This window comes from Salmo salar, chromosome ssa10 (assembly GCF_905237065.1).
Source record: "Salmo salar chromosome ssa10, Ssal_v3.1, whole genome shotgun sequence".
Classification (NCBI taxonomy): domain Eukaryota; kingdom Metazoa; phylum Chordata; class Actinopteri; order Salmoniformes; family Salmonidae; genus Salmo; species Salmo salar.
The window spans coordinates 47,017,310-47,038,254 of NC_059451.1; the positions used below are offsets into that span (position 1 = coordinate 47,017,310).

At 47.2% G+C, this 20,945-nt stretch overlaps 1 protein-coding gene across 1 annotated transcript in view; it reads left to right on the plus strand.

The window, feature by feature from the left end:
• Window positions 1-20,945, plus strand: part of LOC106560529 (phosphatidylinositol 3-kinase regulatory subunit gamma) — a 376,411-nt gene that overhangs the window by 148,702 nt on the left and 206,764 nt on the right. The gene's annotated exons all lie outside the window — the stretch shown is intronic.

Genomic DNA, 20,945 nt, shown 5'->3' on the forward strand with positions numbered 1-20,945 from the left:
CTGCCCTGTGCTGTCCTGTCCTGCCCTGTGCTGTCCTGCCCTGTCCAGTCTTGTGCTGTCCTGTCTTGTGCTGTCCTGCCCTGTCCTGCCCTGTCCAGCCCTGTGCTGTGCTGTCCTGTCCTGCCCTGTGCTATCCTGCCCTGCCTTGTCTAGTTCTGTGCTGTCCTGCCATGTCCAGTCTTGTGCTATCCTGCTCTGTCCTGCCTTGTCCAGCCCTGTGATGTCGTGCCCTGTCCAGTTCTGTGCTGTCCTGCCCTGTCCAGTTCTGTGCTGTCCTGCCCTGTCTAGTCCTGTGCAGTCCAGTACTGTCCTGTCCTGCCCTGTCCAGTTCTGTGCCGTCCTGCCCTGTCCAGTACTATGCTGTCCTGCCCTGTCCAGTACTGTGCTGTCCTGACCTGCCCAGTACTGTGCTGTCCTGCCCTGTGCTGTCCTGCCCTGTCCAGTCTTGTGCTGTCCTGCCTTGTCCAGTCTTGTGCTGTCCTGCCCTGTCCTGCCCTGTCCAGCCCTGTGCTGTGCTGTCCTGTCCTGCCCTGTGCTATCCTGCCCTGCCTTGTCCAGTTCTGTGCTGTCCTGCCATGTCCAGTCTTGTGCTATCCTGCTCTGTCCTGCCTTGTCCAGCCCTGTGCTGTCGTGCCCTGCCCAGTTCTGTGCTGTCCTGCCCTGTCTAGTTCTGTGCAGTCCAGTACTGTCCTGTCCTGCCCTGTCCAGTTCTGTGCCGTCCTGCCCTGTCCAGTACTATGCTGTCCTGCCCTGTCCAGTACTGTGCTGTCCTGACCTGCCCAGTACTGTGCTGTCCTGCCCTGTCCAGTACTGTGCTGTCCTGCCCTGTCCAGTACTGTACTGTCCTGCCCTGTCCAGTACTGTGCTGTCTTGCCCTGTCCAGTTCTGTGCTCTCCTGCCCTGTCCAGTACTATGCTGTCCTGCCCTGCCCTGGCTCCAGTACTGTACTGTGCTGTGCTGTCCTATCCTGCCCTGTCCAGTACTGTGCTGTCCTGCCCTGCCCTGGCTCCAGTACTGTGCTGTCCTGCCCTGTCCAGTACTGTCCAGTACTGTGCTGTCCTGCCCTGACCTGGCTCCAGTACTGTGCTGTCCTGCCCTGTCCAGTACTGTCCAGTACTGTGCTGTCCTGTCCTGCCCTGTCCAGTACTGTGCTGTCCTGCCCTGCCCTGGCTCCAGTACTGTGCTGTCCTGCCCTGTCCAGTACTGTCCAGTACTGTGCTGTCCTGCCCTGCCCTGGCTCCAGTACTGTGCTGTCCTGCCCTGACCTGGCTCCAGTACTGTGCTGTCCTGCCCTGTCCAGTACTGTCCAGTACTGTGCTGTCCTGCCCTGCCCTGGCTCCAGTACTGTGCTGTCCTGCCCTGTCCTGTACTGTCCAGTACTGTGCTGTCCTGCCCTGCCCTGGCTCCAGTACTGTGCTGTCCTGCCCTGCCCTGCCCTGGCTCCAGTACTGTGCTGTCCTGCCCTGCCCTGTCCTGGCTCCAGTCCTGTCCTGTCCAGTTCTGCCCTGTCCTGGCTCCAGTCCTCCTCACCCTCAGACCTCACTGGTTCACCTAAACCTCAGCACCTCATTCCTCACACTCATCATCTCTGGCCTAGTGCATGCGTGCCTGTGTGTGTGTGTGTCACTCATATTCACCCACTCACACATTATCGTAGTCCACCAGGCCTATTGGCACACAGTGGTATGTCCCCATTCAACCCAAGTGTCTCAACATCACACAGAGAGAGTCATTCACAGTTTATATTATGATACGTTCAGGTTACAGTTTATTCCATCCATCCCTTTGTATACTGGCTGACTGTTCTGGCTAAGTATAAGTAGTGGAGAGATATGAGTATACTTGAGCAGCATGTCAAGGACAGATGGGTAGACAGATGGGTAAACACAGATATTGATGGTCAGGGTGGTAGTGTTGATAATACAGCTCCTTCCATGGCATTTGATAAGGACACTGGGCCATTAGGTAGGAGTGAGTGAGTTCAGCTGTACTATAGGCCTCATCTCCAAGCCTAGTGGACAGAGACTCAAAGAGCTGAGCTCAGTGGCCCTGTGGTCAGGGAGGAATGAGACGTGTCATCTCCATGTCTATTTTCCTCTCTGTCCGCAAGGCGAGGGCGTTGATTTACTAGAAGTGTCCTCTGTCACAGCCAACAGCCTCAGAGTGCTGCTTGGACAACATACAGTACTGTCAGTAACACTAACTACAGTGCCGGAAACGTATGGACAATCAATAGAAACGGCAAACCGGAACCAGAGTTGTGGGGAAAAACTCTGCCAACATTATCAAGCACGGGGAACAACTGTGTTGAGTGGCTAGTTTTTTGTGAAGTGACTCAAGCACAAGTAAGACATACGTAAATCCTTCTACAAAACATTCAGACAGTTTCTGCCCACACCTTTAAATAACAGACAAAGGAGATCCCTGCCCACCGTGGCCTGGTGTGTTTAAGATCTGTTGACAACAGGCCCTGGTATACAGTGATGACAGAAGAGGAAGGGAGGCGGTGGGAGGGGGTGGGGTAGTACCAGCTTTGGCTTTAGCTTCATTGTTAAGACAACATGTGTTTATTAACATTCATATTTACACCTTCATCCTGATATTTATATATTCATATAAACCAATGTTTCTTACACTAGGTACAGTGGGGGGAAAAAGTATTTGATCCCCTGCTGATTTTGTACGTTTGCCCACTGACAAAGAAAGGATCAGTCTATAATTTTAATGGTAGGTTTATTTGAACAGTGAGAGACAGAATAACAACAAAAATATCCAGAAGAACGCATGTCAGAAATGTTATAAATTGATTTGCATTTTAATGAGGGAAATAAGTATTTGACCCCCTCTCAATCAGAAAGATTTCTGGCTCCCAGGTGTCTTTTATACAGGTAACGAGCTGAGATTAGGAGCACACTCTTAAAGGGAGTGCTCCTAACCGCAGCTTGTTACCTGTAAAAAAGACACCTGTCCACAGAAGCAATCAATCAGATTCCAAACTCTCCACCATGGCCAAGACCAAAGAGTTCTCCAAGGATGTCAGGGACAAGATTGTAGACCTACACAAGGCTGGAATGGGCTACAAGACCATCGCCAAGCAGCTTGGTGAGAAGGTGACAACATTTGGTGCGATTATTCGCAAATGGAAGAAACACAAAAGAACTGTCAATATCCCTCGGCCTGGGGCTCCATACAAGATCTCACCTCGTGGAGTTACAATGATCATGAGAACGGTGAGGAATCAGCCCAGAACTACACGGGAGGATCTTGTCAATGATCTCAAGGCAGCTGGGACCATAGTCACCAAGAAAACAATTGGTAACACACTATGCCGTGAAGGACTGAAATCCTGCAGCGCCCACAAGGTCCCCCTGCTCAAGAATACATATACATGCCCGTCTGAAATTTGCCAATGAACATCTGAATGACTCAGAGGACAATTGGGTGAAAGTGTTGTGGTCAGATGAGACCAAAATGGAGCTCTTTGACATCAACTCAACTCGCCGTGTTTGGAGGAGGAATGCTGCCTATGACCCCAAGAACACCATCTCCACCGTCAAACATGGAGGTGGAAACATTATGCTTTGGGGGTGTTTTTCTGCTAAGGGGACAGGACAACTTCACCGCATCAAAGGGACGATGGACGGGGCCATGTACCGTCAAATCTTGGGTGAGAACCTCCTTCCCTCAGCCAGGGCATTGAAAATGGGTCATGGATGGGTATTCCAGCGTGACAATAACCCAAAACACACGGCCAAGGCAACAAAGGAGTGGCTCAGGAAGAAGCACATTAAGGTCCTGGAGTGGCCTAGCCGGACTCCAGACCTTAATCCCATAGAAAATCTGTGGAGGGAGCTGAATGTTCGAGTTGCCAAACGTCAGCCTCGAAACCTTAATGACTTGGAGAAGATCTGCAAAGAGGAGAGAGACAAAATCCCTCCTGAGATGTGTGCAAACCTGGTGGCCAACTACAAGAAACGTCTGACCTCTGTGATTGCCAACAAGGGTTTTGCCACCAAGTACTAAGTCATGTTTTGCAGAGGGGTCAAATACTTATTTCCCTCATTAAAATGCAAATAATTTTATAACAGTTTTGACATGCGTTTTTCTGGATTTTTTTGTTGTTATTCTGTCTCTCACTTTTCAAATACACCAACCATTAAAATTATAGACTGATCATTTCTTTGTCAGTGGGCAAACGTACAAAATCAGCAGGGGATCAAATACTTTTTTCCCCCACTGTATCTCTACTAGTGCTGTTCCTAACGCTGACTAACTAGTCACCAGGTATCTCTACTAGTGCTGTTCCTAACGCTGACTAACTAGTCACCAGGTATCTCTACTAGTGCTGTTCCTAATGCTGACTAACTAGTCACTTGGTATCTCTACTAGTGCTGTTTATAACTCTGACTAACTAGTCACCAGGTATCTCTACTAGTGCTGTTCCTAATGCTGACTAACTAGTCACCAGGTATCTCTACTAGTGCTGTTTATAACTCTGACTAACTAGTCACTAGGTATCTCTACTAGTGCTGTTTCTAACGCTGACTCACTTGTCACTAGGTATCTCTACTAGTGATGTTACTAACGCTGACTAACTAGTCACTTGGTATCTCTACTAGTGCTGTTTATAACTCTGACTAACTAGTCACTAGGTATCTCTACTAGTGCTGTTTCTAATGCTGACTCACCAGGTATCTCTACTAGTGATGTTTCTAACGCTGACTCACTAATCACTAAGTGTCTCTACTAGTGCTGTTACTAATGCTGACTCACCAGGTATCTCTACTATTGATGACTCACCAGGTTTCTCTACTAGTGATGACTCACCAGGTATCTCTGCTAGTGATGATTCACCAGGTTTCTCTGCTAGTGATGACTCACCAGGTTTCTCTGCTGTTGATGGCTCACCAGGTTTCTCTGCTAGTGATGACTCACCAGGTTTCTCTACTAGTGATGACTCACCAGGTTTCTCTACTATTGATGACTCACCAGGATTCTCTACTAGTGATGACTCACCAGGTTTCTCTCCTAGTGATGACTCACCAGGTTTCTCTGCAAGTGATGACTCACCAGGTTTCTCTACTCTTGATGACTCACCAGGTTTCTCTACTAGTGATGACTCACCAGGTTTCTCTGCTAGTGATGACTCACCAGGTTTCTCTACTCTTGATGACTCACCAGATTTCTCTGCTAGTGATGACTCATCAGGTATCTCCACTAGTGATGACTCACCAGGTATCTCTACAAGTGATGGCTCACCAGGTTTCTCTGCTAGTGATGACTCTGGGTTTGAGTACCTCCTCGACGATTCCTAGAACGCAAGCACGTTTTAACTTTGATGATTGGTCCCAGAAACCGATGGGTTGTGTCGGAGCCAGAGCACGCGTGGGTTAAGTGGACCAACTGTCAAGTAACTTCACTGATGTTTTCAACCTCTTCCTGGCCGAGTCTGTACCACCCTGACCATCCGTGTGCCCCAGAAAGTGAAGGTAACCTGCCTAAATGACTACCACCCCGTAGCACTCACGTCAGTAGCCATGAAGTGCTTTGAAAGGCTGGTCATGGCTCACATCAACACCATCATCCCGGAAACCCTGGACCCACTCCAATTTGCATACTGCCCCAACAGATCCACAGATGACGCAATGTCAATCGCACTCCACACTGCCCTTTCCCACCTGGACAAAAGGAACACCTATGTGAGAATGCTGTTCATTGACTACAGCTCAGCATTCAACACCATAGTTCCCAGAAAGCTCCTCACTAAGCTAAGGACCCTGGGACTAAACACCTCCCTCTGCAACTGGATTCTGGACTTCCTGACGGGCCGCCCCCAGGTGGTGAGGGTAGGCAACAACACATCTGCCACGCTGATCCTCAACACGGGGGCCCCTCAGGGGTGTGTACTACGCCCCTCCTGTACTCCCTGTTCACCCACGACTGTGTGGCCAAGCACGACTCCAACACCATCATTAAGTTTGCTGACGACACAATGGTGGTAGGCCTGATCACAGACAACGATGAGACAGCATATAGGGAGAAGGTCAGAGACCTGGCAGTGTGGTGTCAAGACAACAACCTCTCCCTCAACGTGAGCAAGACAAAGCAGATGATCGTGGACTACAGGAAAAGGAGGGCCGAACATGCCCCCATTCACATCGACGGGGCTGTAGTGGAGCGGGTCGAGAGTTTCAAGTTCCTTGGTGTCAACATCACCAACAAACTATCATGGTCCAAACACACCAAGAAAGTCATGAAGAGGGCACGACAACACCTTTTCCCCCTCAGGAGACTGAAAAGATTTGGCATGGGTCCCCAGATCCTCAAAAAGTTCTGCAGCTGCACCATTGAGAGCATCCTGACCCGTTGCATCACCACCTGGTATGGCAACTGCTCAGAATCCGACCGTAAGGCGCTACAGAGGGTAGTGCATACAGCCCAGTACATCACTGGGGCCAAGCTTCCTGCCATGCAGGACCTATATACTAGGCAGTGTAAGAGGAAGGCCCAAAAAATTGTCAAAGACTCCAGTCACCCAAGTCATAGACTGTTCTCTCTGCTACCGCACGGCAAACTGTATCGGAGCGCCAAGTATATGGCCAAAGGCTACTTAACAGCTTCTACCCCAAGCCATAAGACTGCTGAACAATTAATCAAATGGCTACCAGACTATTTGCATTGACACCCACCCCCCTTTGTTTTTACACTGCTGCTACTCGCTGTTTATTATCTATGCATAGTCACTTTACCCCTACCTACATGTACAAATTACCTCGACTAACCTGATCCCGCCCCACATTGGCTTCACCTGTATATAGCTTCATTATTGTTATTTTGTGTTAATTTTTAAAATTATTTTTACTTTAGTTTATTTAGTAAATATTTCCTTCAAACTGCATTGTTGGCTTTTAAGTCAACATTTCACGGTAAGGTCTACACCTGTTGTATTCGGCACATGTGACAAATAACATTTGATTTGATTTGATTTTAGAAAATTTGTCATTTTTTTTGTCATTGGCTTTGATACTCTGATTTGTTAGAGATGATCCAATTGCTGATGACTTTGTTTTGTACAACATTCCTCATTTTTTCTTCACCACAGAATAATTGAAAGTTGGCAGTCTCAGACTGAAGTACACTACATGGTCCAGAGAACGCGTTTCCACTGCACCAGAGTCCAGTGGTGGCGAGCTTTACACTGCTCCGGCTTGACATTGCTCTTGGTAATCTTAGGCTTCTGTGCGGCTGCTCTGCCATGGAAACCCATTTCATGAAGCTCCTGACAAACAGTTTGTGTGCTGACGTTGCTTCCAGTGGCAGTTTGGAACCTGGTAGTGAGTGTTGCAACTGAGGACAAACGATTTTTACATGCTACGCATTTCAGCACTCGGCAGTCCTGTTCTGTGAGCTTGTATGGCCTACCACTTCACCGCTGAGCCGTTGTTACTCCTATACATTTCGACTTCATAATAACAGCACTTACAGTTGACAGGCGCACCACTAGCAGGGCAGAAATTTGACGAACTGGAAAGGTGGCATCCTATAACTGTGCCAGGTTGAAAGTCACTGAGCTCTTCAGTAAGGCCATTCTACTGCTAATGTTTGTCTATGGAGATCGCATGGCTGTGTGCTCGATTTTATACACCTGTCAGCAACGGGTGTGGCTGAAAAGGCCGGATCCACTAATTTGAAGGGGTGTCCACATGCTTTTGTGTGTAGGGAACATAGAGCAGCGAGAGGATTCAGTTTGAGTCGTCAGGCAACATCTCCCCAGCGCCCTAGGATTGATTCAGAGCACAGATCAGCAGTGAGGAGAGGATAGGAGAGGACAGCCAAGCTGGAACAGAACAGGCAGACAGAAGGCATCCAACACTTTGATCTGCAAATGGAAAAAGGGGCAAAGCAAGCTTAAAAAATGCAAAATCCAAATCCATCTTCTGCCAAAAAGTGGGGAGAGCTGCAATGTGTGAAATCTGCCGCGGATCTATTCCCCACTCAGTCACGCACAGTGCACACACACCAGGCACACAAGCACGCACGCACACACACACACACACACACACACACACACACACACACACACACACACACACACACACACACACACACACACACAGAGGCTCAGAGACACACATAGATGGAGCCGAGGCTTTCACAGCACACGTCTCAGCTGACTGGAACACATGATAAGGCACCATATTCCAGAAGATAAACACACGACATTCGGCGGCTTTTGATTCATATTCCACCCAATATTCCAATATCACACCCATCTCACTGAAACAACAAGTGTGAACAAATCACACTCAACATTTGGATTCAATGTATTATGTTATTACACACAATTCCATTTGTGCAAAAAGCTAGTAGTACATGTTAGCCTTATAAGGAAAATACAAACAAAACATTTAAATATGGCCCATATTTATAATATCTACTGTTTCAATAGATCGTTATCTCTCTGTGTTCCATTCTATGGGCTTGTCACACACAGCAACTCTTTTGTTGTTGTCTGTGCTGTCTTTGTACAGCACCGATGAAGTCATAAGGCCGAAAAAAATTGTTGCACCTTGCACTGTCACCTTTTGTATTCTTTTGAGCATGGATTAAATTAAGCACATAACCCTGCCTGGGATATTCCTTTTCATGGTTTGAGTACGAGTACCTTCTGAACCCTCAAAGTCAACTCTGGACCTCGAAGCCAGTTCCACTGCTTTTTTTCATTGTTCCCATCTAGTCAGGGACTGATTCAGACCTTCTGTGCGTGCAGTTAATTATCAGGTAGAACAGAAAACCAGCAGGGTTGAATACCACTGATCTTTTCTATGCGTTGACACAGAACCTAATACTAGGTTGAGATTGTTGTGAAATTGATAAATGCATCATTACTATTGCATAGTCTGTCACCTTTGATATCTATTTAAAGTGTAGAAACACAGAAGGCACAGCAGGCAGCATCATATAAAGCTGGTACGAGATGGGACGGGGAGTACCATCTACTGTGATTAGCTGAGAGAGGTTGGCTATACCAGCAGCATACATCCCTACATCCCACTGCTGGCTTGCTTCTGAAGCTAAGGAGGGTTGGTCCTGGATGGGAGACCAGTTGCTGCTGGAAGTGGTGTTGGAGGGCCAGTAGGAGGCACTCTTTCCTCAGGTCTAAAAAAAATACCCCAGGGCAGTGATTGTTGACATTGCCCTGTGTAGGGTGCTGTCTTTTGGATGGAATGTTAAACGGGTGTCCTGACTCTCTGTGGTCACTAAAGATCCCATGGCACTTATTGTAAGAGTAGGGGTGGTAACCCTGGTGTCCTGGCTAAATTCCTAATCTGTCTCATACCGTCATGGTCACCTAATCATCCCCAGCTTACAATTGGCTCATTCATCCCTCCTCCTCTCCCCTGTTACTATTCCCCAGGTTGTTGCTGTAAAGGAGAATGTATTCTCAGTAAAATAATGGTACATTTTTTTTGTCTGGAATAACACTCTCACAGAACCTAGTCCTCCTGTCTCTCCCTCTGTTTCTCTGTTGAACTGTCTCTCTCTGTGTGGAGAACACTGGGGTGTCTTTCACCAACTGGCTCTCTGTCTAGGACGCCTTAGATCTCTGGTACCTTCATTCTCCATGGCTGAATCAACAGTAAGACAGTGTTGTTGTCCTGAATCTACACTAAGACAGTGTTGTGGTCCTGACTACAGTAAGACTGTGTTTTTGATCCTGGCTCTCTCTGCTTGTTGTGTGTGGTAACTATCTAGGAGGAGAAAATGTTTGTCATGGTCTGAGAGTTCTTTAGGTGCCTTTGGGCAAACTTCAAGTGCCTTTTACTGAGGAATGGCTTCCATCTGGCCACGCTACCATAAAGGCTTCATTGGTGGAGTGCTGCAGAGATGATTGTCCTTCTGGAAGGTTCTCCCATCTCTGAAGAGGAACTCTAGAACTATGTCAGAGTGACCATCGGGTTCTTGGTGACCTCCCTCTCATCATCTGCATCAAATGCTTTGATGCTGCAGACATTTTTTGGTACCCTTCCCCAGATCTGTGCCTCAACACGTTCTAGAGTTCCTCAACACATATCTCGGAGCTATATGGACAGTTCCTTTGACCTCATGGCTTGGTTTTTGCTCTGACATGCACTGTAAACAGTGGGACCTAATATAGACAGGTGTGTGCCTTTCCAAATCATGTCCAATTAATTGAATTCACCACAGGTGGACTCCAATCAAGTTGTAGAAACATCTCAAGGATGATCAATGGAAACAGGATGCACCTGAGCTCAATTTCGAGTCTCATAGCAAAGGGTCTGAATACTTATGTAAATAAGGTTTTTCTGTTTTTCTAAAAACCTGTTTTCGCTTTGTCATTATGGGGTATTGTGTTTAGATTAATGAGGATTTTTTTTATTTGATCCATTTTAGAATAAGGCTGAAATGTTACAAATGTGGAAAAAGGGAAGGGGTCTGAATACGTTCCTCTAGAGAATTAAATTATGGGCCTATTTATATCATGAATATGAATTTGGAGGGCAGACATTATTAAATATTAAAGCATTAGACCTCTCACTAAAGGCTTCAGTCATACAAAACCTATACTTATATCCGAACTGGTTCTCTAGCAGACTAGTAAGAATGGCTCACCCCGTGTTCAAGAATGGCCTTTTTCCCTTTATTCAAATTCCAACCTCTCACTTTCGTTTTTTTGACAATGAAATCATCTCTAATCTATCGCTATTTTTAAAACAAGCCATAGAAAGTTGGTTGCAATTTCAGTTTAATCCACTTGAAAATACACGATGACAGCTGTGCCATACAGACTGCAAAATAGTTGGGAAGAGATTTTCAATGTACTGATTCCATGGCACATGGTTTATGAACTGATATACAAAACGACACCGGATTCAAAACGTTGAGTTTTTCAATTTAAATTATTTTACAAAATTCTTGCATCCAATATCTGTGGAGGATGCAACCATCCCAGCTCTGTAGATTTTGCTGTGATGAGACAAAATAATTATATCATTTGTTTTGGTACTCTCCATATGTATGTGGTTTTTGATCGCAGGTTCAAGAATGGTTGAAGAATTGCAACATTTACCTGGAGCTAACTCTGCAAGCAGCACTGCTGGGTGATTTGAAAAGTCATAGTCCATGATATAGTAATATACACTTAGCAAAAAGTTTACCTTTAATTTACAACCTGTAGAAACTATGAGAATAGACTGTGCTGTAACATCACAGCACATTTGTATGGCAAACAGAAATCAAAACTGTATGGTCGCATGAATTAGCGCATGAATTAGTCTCTGAAAGAAGAATGTCTATATAAACTCAGTAAAAAAACAAACGGCCCTATTTCAGGACCCTGTCTTTCAAAGATAATTCGTACAAATCCAAATAACTTCACAGATCTTCATTGTAAAGGGTTTAAACACTGTTTCCCATGCTTGTTCAATGAACCATAAACAATTAATGAACATGCACCTGTGGAACGGTCGTTAAGACACTAACAGGAGACAGGATGGACAGCTGATCGTCCTTGCAGTGACAGACCATGTGTAACAACACCTGCACAGGATCGGTACATCCGAACATCACACCTGCGGGACAGGTACAGGATGGCAACAACAAGTTACACCAGGAACGCACAATCCCTCCATCAGTGCTCCGACTGTCCGCAATAGGCTGAGAGAGGCTGGACTGAGGGCTTGTAGGCCTGTTGTAAGGCAGGTCCTCACCAGACATCACCGGCAACAATGTCGCCTATGGGCACAAACCACCGTCGCTGGACCAGACAGGACTTTCAAAAAGTGCTCTTCACTGACGAGTCGGGATTTTGTCTCACCAGGGGTGATAGTCGGATATGCGTTTATCGTCAAAGGATTGAGCGTTACACCGAGGCCTGTACTCTAGAGCGGGATCGATTTGGAGGTGGAGGGTCCGTCATGGTCTGGGGCGGTGTGTCACGGCATCATTGGACTGAGCTTGTTGTCATTGCAGGCAATCTCAACGCTGTGCGTTAAGGGAAGACATCCTTCTTCCTGTGGTTCCCTTCCTGCAGGCTCATCCTGACATGACCCTCCAGCATGACAATGCCACCAGCCATACTGCTCGTTCTGTGCATGATTTCCTGCAAGACAGGAATGTCAGTGTTCTGCCAAGGCCAGCGAAGATCTCAATCCCACTGAGCATGTCTGGGACCTGTTGGATTGGAGGGTGAGGTCTAGGGCCATTCCCCCCAGAAATGTCCGGGGACTTGCAGGTGCCTTGGTGGAAGGGTGGGGTAACATTTCACAGCAAGAATTGGCAAATCTGGTGCAGTCCATGAGCAGGAGATGCACTGCAGTGCTTAATGCAGCTGGTGGCCACACCAGATACTGACTGTTACTTTTGATTTTGACCCCCCCTTTGTTCAGGGACACATTATTCAATTTCTGTTAGTCACATGTCTTTGGAACTTGTTCAGTTTATGTCTCAGTTGTTGAATCTTGTTATGTTCATACAAATATTTACACATGTTAAGTTTGCTGAAAATAAACTCAGGTCACAGTGAGAGGACCTTTCTTTCAATATTTTATTGTTTTTCTAGCCACACATACGGTTCATGTATCTAGGCTAAAGGTTCTGTCCTGGTGACTCTGGCTGAGTGTGTCTGGTGTGTGTAATAACCATATGTGTGTAGATCAGCAGCAAGCTCCTCCTCTCCTCTCTCCTTCCCTCTCCACTCCCCTTCCCTCTCCTCTCCCCTTCCCTTCCCTTCCCTCTCCTCTCCCCTTCCCTTCCCTCTCCTCTCCTCTCTCCTTCCCTCTCCTCTCCACTCCCCTCTCCTCTCCCCTTCCCTCTCCTCTCCCCTTCCCTCTCCTCTCTACTCCCCTTCCCTCTCCTCTCCACGCTCCTCTCCTCTCTTCTCCTCTTCCCTTCCCTAGCCTTTATCCTGCCATTTACCCTGCCATGGTTTATCCTGTCATTTACCCTGCCATGGTTTATCCTGCCATTTACCCTGCCATGGTTTATCCTGTCATTTACCCTGCCATGGTTTATCCTGCCATTTACCCTGCCATGGTTTATCCTGTCATTTACCCTGCCATGGTTTATCCTGCCATTTACCCTGCCATGGTTTATCCTGTCATTTACCCTGCCATGGTTTATCCTGTCATTTACCCTGCCATGGTTTATCCTGCCATTTACCCTGCCATGGTTTATCCTGCCATTTAGCCTGCCATGGTTTATCCTGCCATTTACCCTGCCATGGTTTATCCTGTCATTTACCCTGCCATGGTTTATCCTGCCATTTACCCTGCCATGGTTTATCCTGTCATTTACCCTGCCATGGTTTATCCTGTCATTTACCCTGCCATGGTTTATCCTGTCATTTACCCTGCCATGGTTTATCCTGTCATTTACCCTGCCATGGTTTATCCTGTCATTTACCCTGCCATGGTTTATCCTGTCATTTAACCTGCCATGGTTTATCCTGTCATTTAACCTGCCATGGTTTATCCTGCCATTTACCCTGCCATGGTTTATCCTGCCATTTACCCTGCCATGGTTTTTCCTGTCATTTAACCTGCCATGGTTTATCCTGTCATTTACCCTGCCATGGTTTATCCTGCCATTTACCCTGCCATGGTTTATCCTGTCATTTACCCTGCCATGGTTTATCCTGCCATTTAACCTGCCATGGTTTATCCTGTCATTTACCCTGCCATGGTTTATCCTGTCATTTACCCTGCCATGGTTTATCCTGCCATTTACCCTGCCATGGTTTATCCTGCCATTTACCCTGCCATGGTTTATCCTGTCATTTACCCTGCCATGGTTTATCCTGTCATTTACCCTGCCATGGTTTATCCTGCCATTTACCCTGCCGTGGTTTATCCTGTCATTTACCCTGCCGTGGTTTATCCTGTCATTTACCCTGCCGTGGTTTTTCCTGTCATTTAACCTGCCGTGGTTTATCCTGTCATTTACCCTGCCGTGGTTTATCCTGCCATTTACCCTGCCATGGTTTATCCTGTCATTTACCCTGCCATGGTTTATCCTGCCATTTACCCTGCCATGGTTTATCCTGTCATTTACCCTGCCATGGTTTATCCTGCCATTTACCCTGCCATGGTTTATCCTGCCATTTACCCTGCCATGGTTTATCCTGTCATTTACCCTGCCATGGTTTATCCTGCCATTTACCCTGCCATGGTTTATCCTGCCATTTACCCTGCCATGGTTTATCCTGTCATTTACCCTGCGATGGTTTATCCTGCCATTTACCCTGCGATGGTTTATCCTGCCATTTACCCTGCCATGGTTTATCCTGCCATTTACCCTGCCATGGTTTATCCTGCCATTTACCCTGCCATGGTTTATCCTGCCATTTACCCTGCCATGGTTTATCCTGTCATTTACCCTGCCATGGTTTATCCTGTCATTTACCCTGCCATGGTTTATCCTGCCATTTACCCTGCCATGGTTTATCCTGCCATTTACCCTGCGATGGTTTATCCTGTCATTTAACCTGCCATGGTTTATCCTGTCATTTACCCTGCCATGGTTTATCCTGCCATTTACCCTGCCATGGTTTATCCTGTCATTTACCCTGCCATGGTTTATCCTGCCATTTACCCTGCCATGGTTTATCCTGTCATTTACCCTGCCATGGTTTATCCTGTCATTTACCCTGCCATGGTTTATCCTGTCATTTACCCTGCCATGGTTTTTCCTGCCATTTACCCTGCCATGGTTTATCCTGTCATTTAACCTGCCATGGTTTATCCTGTCATTTACCCTGCCATGGTTTATCCTGCCATTTACCCTGCCATGGTTTATCCTGCCATTTACCCTGCCATGGTTTATCCTCCCATTTACCCTGCCATGGTTTATCCTGCCATTTACCCTGCCATGGTTTATCCTGCCATGTGAGCGGAAAATCCCCAGCCATGACAGGCTTTTGGTTTCAGGGCAACCCACACCACAGTGTCACCCTACCTCCATCCTCCTCCCTTCTTCTTCCCCCTCTGTTTGGCCTCATTCATCAAGCTGTGTTTGGGGCTCCTGTCTCTGGCTGGGTACACTGCCACCCCATACTAGTACCTCCCCTAGAGATGGCACTACAGTCCCAGTACTACTCCGTCATCTCTCTGCCATCTATATGAAAGACTGAAGGTCAGTTTGTGTGTGTGTAGCCTAAATGCCATGTGTAACGCAGGTTTAAACAGCATGAAATGACCAGCTGTAGAGCCCATGGCACGGCTGGCTGCCTGCGACTCTTACGGTTAGGGGTCAGGCTCTGGGTCCAGGTCGGTTAGACTCATTTAAAGACACCACCATCTAACCACCTTAACTCCTACAGCAGCCTCTCGGGTCACTAGAGGTCACGGGAGGTCACTGGAGGTCACTGCATGTATACACACACACACACATCACACTGTCATCACGACCCAGTGGCTAGCTAATGGTCAATGTTTTGTAATAAGAATGGCCCTGGATTACAGTGCACATCACTATGAAATAAAGATGGGTCAACAGTAGAGGGTAGACCCATATTGGGCTGGTTGCAGGTTTTTGCAGAGAATTCAATCAATTGGTGTGTGTGTGTGTGTGTGTGTGTGTGTGTGTGTGTGTGTGTGTGTGTAAACAACATTGTTGAAATGTTTTTTGTTAAATGCTAAGCCAGTCAAACATGACCTATACATACACCTGCTGTGTCTGTCTTCTGTAGGATGTATTGGGGGTTTGAAGGTAAAAGGCTGTGCATGTGTGTGTGTGTGTATGAGAGAGAGAGAGAGAGAGAGAGAGAGAGAGAGAGAGAGAGAGAGAGAGAGAGAGAGAGAGAGAGAGATGAATAGTTATGATGATGAAACACTAGTGTGACTGAGGTCAATTTCAATTCCACTCAAATCTGGGATTGGATTAGGAATCAAATCAGAATTGTAAAACGACCCATAATGGTTATAGGCCAATGGAAGTGACCCAAAATTGTAACACGCACATCCCAACCAAGAATAGAAAAGAGACAAATCTGTTCCCTCTCTCCCTCTGTCACACATCCTCACCCGCGCCCGCGCCCTGCTCCTAACTCCTTCTGTCAAACACACATCCTCACCCGCGCCCTGCTCCTAACTCCTTCTGTCAAACACACATCCTCACCCGCGCCCTGCTCCTAACTCCTTCTGTCAAACACACATCCTCACCCGCGCCCTGCTCCTAACTCCTTCTGTCAAACACACATCCTCACCCGTGCCCTGCTCCTAACTCCTTCTGTCAAACACACATCCTCACCCGCGCCCTGCTCCTAACTCCTTCTGTCAAACACACATCCTCACCCGCGCCCTGCTCCTAACTCCTTCTGTCAAACACACATCCTCACCCGCGCCCTGCTCCTAACTCCTTCTGTCAAACACACATCCTCACCCGCGCCCTGCTCCTAACTCCTTCTGTCAAACACACATCCTCACCCGCACCCTGCTCATAACTCCCTCTATTACACAGACAGCCTGAATGGAAGGCCAAAATTACCCCAGAATTTCTTCGCTGGTGCCAATCTGTCTGCCTGAAGCTCACCTCATCTATTCAGAGCTAAGGGGGGTCAGGCCCTGTCCGTGCCCCAAGACGGTCCCACCTAACCTGGGTGGAGGTGACCCGGTGTGCCCCTGCTTGGCCCAGCCTGGCCCTGCTGACGTGTTGGGGCATGAATTAGCAGCTAATACTTTCTGGAGGGGATTAAACAACTGTTTGTCATTTGTGATGCCACATCTCCACTGTCTAAGAGCAGGCAGGCATCCGGAGAGAGGGATGAGGAGAGGAGAGGAGGCAGAGAAGGAGTGGGATTGGAAGAAAGAGAGAAGAGAGTAGAAAAAGGGATAGCCTTGTCACTTGGATTCTCCAGGCCAGAGAGTAAGTGATAACCAGACAGAAAAAAAACAAGACAGAAACAAAGGGAGGTAGCAAGAGATGATGGAACAGAGAAACAAAGGGAGGTAGCAAGAGATGATGGAACAGAGAAACAAAGGGAGGTAGCAAGAGATGATGGAACAGAGAAACAAAGGGAGGTAGCAAGAGATGATGGAACAGAGAAACAAAGGGAGGTAGCAAGAGATGATGGAACAGAGAAACAAAGGGAGGTAGCAAGAGATGATGGAACAGAGAACCAAAGGGAATGAGAAAGATATGGAATTTGTCTTCAGGCTCTCAAAGAGATAGCAGAATTATAGAGAGAGAGATTAATGTGGGCATTTCTCTGTCCCAATCCCCTGTGGTCTGACTGTGCAGTGCTGTAACGCTGCTGGCTGAGGTCTCAGGTCCTGAGAGGACTGTCCTCATCCTGACCTCGTTCCTCATCCTCTCCTCATCCTCAAAATAGGGACACTACTATTAGATGCCATGAGAGGACTGTCCTCACAGTAGAGCCACAGTAGAACTGTGAGAGGACTGTCCTCATAGTAGAGCCTTGAGAGGACTGTCCTCACAGTAGAGCCTTGAGAGGACTGTCCTCACAGTAGAGCCTTGAGAGGACTGTCCTTAAAGTAGAGCCATGAGAGGACTGTCCTCACAGTAGAGCCTTGAGAGGACTGTCCTCACAGTAAAGCCTTGAGAGGACTGTCCTCAGAATAGAGCCTTGAGAGGACTGTCCTCACAGTAGAGACATGAGGGGACTGTCCTTACAGTGGAGCCTTGAGAGGACTGTCTTCACAGTAAAGCCTTGAGAGGACTGTCCTCAGAATAGAGCCTTGAGAGGGCTGTCCTCACAGTAGAGCCATGAGAGGATTGTCCTTACAGTAGAACCATGAGAGGACTGTCTTCACAGTAGAGCCATGAGAGGACTGTCTTCACTGTAGAACCTTGAGAGGACTGTCCTTACAGTAGAGCCATGAGAGGACTGTCCTCACAGTAGAGCCATGAGAGGACTGTCTTCACAGTAGAGCCATGAGAGGACTGTCTTCACAGTAGAGCCATGAGAGGACTGTCTTCACAGTAGAGCCATGAGAGAACTGTCCTCACAGTAGATATTTGAGAGGACTGTCTTCACAGTAGAGCCATGAGAGGACTGTCCTTACAGTAGAGCCATGAGAGGACTGTCCTCACAGTAGAGCCATGAGAGGACTGTCCTCAAAGTAGAGCCATGAGAGGACTGTCCTCACAGTAGATATTTGAGAGGACTGTCTTCACAGTAGAGCCATGAGAGAACTGTCCTCACAGTAGATATGAGAGGACTGTCTTTACAGTAGAGCCATGAGAGGACTGTCTTCACAGTAGAGCCTTGAGAGGACTGTCCTTACAGTAGAGCCATGAGAGGACTGTCCTCACAGTAGAGCCATGAGAGGACTGTCTTCACAGTAGAGCCTTGAGAGGACTGTCCTCAAAGTAGAGCCATGAGAGGACTGTCCTCACAGTAGATATTTGAGAGGACTGTCTTCACAGTAGAGCCATGAGAGGACTGTCTTCACAGTAGAGCCTTGAGAGGACTGTTAACACTTAACCCCAACAAACACACTGTTAACCCCAGCAAACACACTGTTAACCCCAGCAAACCCACTGTTAACCCCAGCAAACACACTGTTAACCCCAGCAAACACACTGTTAACCCCAGCAAACACACTGTTAACCCCAGCAAACACACTGTTAACCCAGCAAACACACTGTTAACCCCAGCAAACACACTGTTAACCCCAGCAAAAACAACTGTCAGACCCAGCACAGACCCAAATAATATCATTCCTCTGCCCTCTGTGTGACTGAACACAGTGTAAATGAATGTAATTCCTCTGCCCTCTGTGTGACTGAACACAGTGTAAATTAATGTAATTCCTCTGCCCTCTACATGACTGAACACAGTGTAAATAATGTAATTCCTCTGCCCTCTACGTGACTGAAGTCAGTATAAATTAATTTAATTCCTCTGCCCTCTGTGTGACTGAACACAGTGTAAATGAATATCATTCCTCTGCCCTCTGTGTGACTGAACACAGTGTAAATGAATATCATTCCTCTGCCCTCTGTGTGACTGAACACAGTGTAAATGAATGTAATTCCTCTGCCCTCTGTGTGACTGAACACAGTGTAAATTAATGTAATTCCTCTGCCCTCTACATGACTGAACACAGTGTAAATAATGTAATTCCTCTGCCCTCTACGTGACTGAAGTCAGTATAAATTAATTTAATTCCTCTGCCCTCTGTGTGACTGAACACAGTGTAAATGAATATCATTCCTCTGCCCTCTGTGTGACTGAACACAGTGTAAATGAATATCATTCCTCTGCCCTCTGTGTGACTGAACACAGTGTAAATGAATATCATTCCTCTGCCCTCTGTGTGACTGAACACAGTGTAAATGAATATCATTCCTCTGCCCTCTGCGTGACTTTTCCACATGGAGTGGCAGGATCAGTGACTCCACAACACACACAGAGACGCTGCAGGACTGTACTCTAATCATGTTTGTACGGGGGTAGAAAGAGGTCACAGTGATATAAATAGACCTCTGGTTTAGTGGACCGTCATGATTGGAAAGTTTATTTGACTATTAGTTATAGAGAAATCCATGCTCTTAACAACAGATAATAGTCCAGAAGATGTGACATACATGTATTTGACTGATGAGGAAGAGGAGGAGGATGAGGAAGAGGGGGTGGAAGAAGGGAATGCTAGAGGCATGTCCTCTACTAATGCAATGAACCTAATCACCCAGGTCACACACACACACACACCACACACACACACACCACACCCACACACACACACACACACACACACACACACACACATACACACACACACACACACACACACACACACACACACACACACACACACACACACACACACACACACACACACACACACACAAACATCTCTGTGACTGTCTATCTCTGTTTTGTCTACATCCTGCTGGTTTAGGACATTTTCTCTTTGTATGCAGTACATGGGAAGATCTGTTTCTAACTGATAATGTTCCTGTTTCCCCAGATTGAAATGACCCTGAGATTCCTTTGACTCAGTTCATTACAGCTCAGGGACATGTAGCCTAGCGGTTAGAGCGTTGGTCCAGTTGACTCAGTTCATTACAGCTCAGGGACATGTAGCCTAGCGGTTAGAGCGTTGGTCCAGTTGACTCAGTTCATTACAGCTCAGGGACATGTAGCCTAGCGGTTAGAGCGTTGGTCCAGTTGACTCAGTTCATTACAGCTCAGAGACATGTAGCCTAGCGGTTAGAGCGTTGGTCCAGTTGACTCAGTTCATTACAGCTCAGAGACATGTAGCCTAGCGGTTAGAGCGTTGGTCCAGTTGACTCAGTTCATTACAGCTCAGGGACATGTAGCCTAGCGGTTAGAGCGTTGGTCCAGTTGACTCAGTTCATTACAGCTCAGAGACATGTAGCCTAGCGGTTAGAGGGTTGGTCCAGTTGACTCAGTTCATTACAGCTCAGGGACATGTAGCCTAGCGGTTAGAGCGTTGGTCCAGTTGACTCAGTTCATTACAGCTCAGAGACATGTAGCCTAGCGGTTAGAGCGTTGGTCCAGTTGACTCAGTTCATTACAGCTCAGAGACATGTAGCCTAGCGGTTAGAGCGTTGGTCCAGTTGACTCAGTTCATTACAGCTCAGGGACATGTAGCCTAGCGGTTAGAGCGTTGGTCCAGTTGACTCAGTTCATTACAGCTCAGAGACATGTAGCCTAGCGGTTAGAGCGTTGGTCCAGTTGACTCAGTTCATTACAGCTCAGAGACATGTAGCCTAGCGGTTAGAGCGTTGGTCCAGTTGACTCAGTTCATTACAGCTCAGGGACATGTAGCCTAGCGGTTAGAGCGTTGGTCCAGTTGACTCAGTTCATTACAGCTCAGGGACATGTAGCCTAGCGGTTAGAGCGTTGGTCCAGTTGACTCAGTTCATTACAGCTCAGAGACATGTAGCCTAGCGGTTAGAGCGTTGGTCCAGTTGACTCAGTTCATTACAGCTCA